Raw genomic sequence first — 844 nt, 5'->3', positions numbered from 1 at the left:
GTACACAACGTCTATGTTGACGGCTTTCTTATATTTCTGTCCTAACGAACCGTAGTTTGTTTGCAACTTTTCCTGACCCTCGGATGTTTGAAGCAGGTGTCGAATAGATGTCACGAGCGGTTCATCGGTAACCTCCAAAATTTCTTCGACGGAGGGAACATGGTCGTGCGATAACTCATGCGGCTGCATTATTTCAGGCATTTCATTCAAAGCGGGTGGTATGGTTTTCGATCGATTCAACATTGATTTTACAGGCGTGGAAGCCTGTATAGGATTGCCGAACAAAGCACTCGGTCGTTTCCTTTTGGGTTTTGGTTCCTCGTCTTCCCCCGAAAAAATTGTTTCGGTCATGATTGGATCCTTGGAGGAGTCAGCGGTGTTTTCGACAACCTGTTTCAGCGGGTCGACAATAGGTTTGAAGTGTCTCTCCAATGCGATGTCCTCATCCATTTTACCAGTCTTTAAAGCGCGGTATTTTTTGCGAATCGAATCACTCGTATTTGCAATCTCCTTTGCTACCTTCTCACGATCTTTGCTGTCGTCCATGTCAACGTATCGATGTCAACTGATCGCATCACGGTATTGCAAAGTCATTAAATCCTTTTCTGTATCGCCCATCGGTAAGAGCACTGTCCTTGTTAATCACTAGAAATCCATATTTTTGTTGCCAATATTCACGACATAAATCGCAGAAATTCTCGTACGGCATGTCGGTATTCACGTGATCGTTGTACACGCGTTTCAGATTGGTACCATCCTGTTTGAACAGGATCAATAGATTTGCATTGTCGCGGATAAGGTGCTTGGGTATCTTTGCGTACGTCTGGCAGAGATAGAAGCAATC

This window comes from Trachymyrmex cornetzi, unplaced genomic scaffold (genome assembly GCF_001594075.2).
Source record: "Trachymyrmex cornetzi isolate Tcor2-1 unplaced genomic scaffold, Tcor1.1 scaffold479, whole genome shotgun sequence".
In the NCBI taxonomy this organism is placed as follows: Eukaryota; Metazoa; Arthropoda; class Insecta; order Hymenoptera; family Formicidae; genus Trachymyrmex; species Trachymyrmex cornetzi.
The sequence above is the reverse complement of the archived record's forward strand: the minus strand, read 5'-3'. Positions refer to the sequence as shown.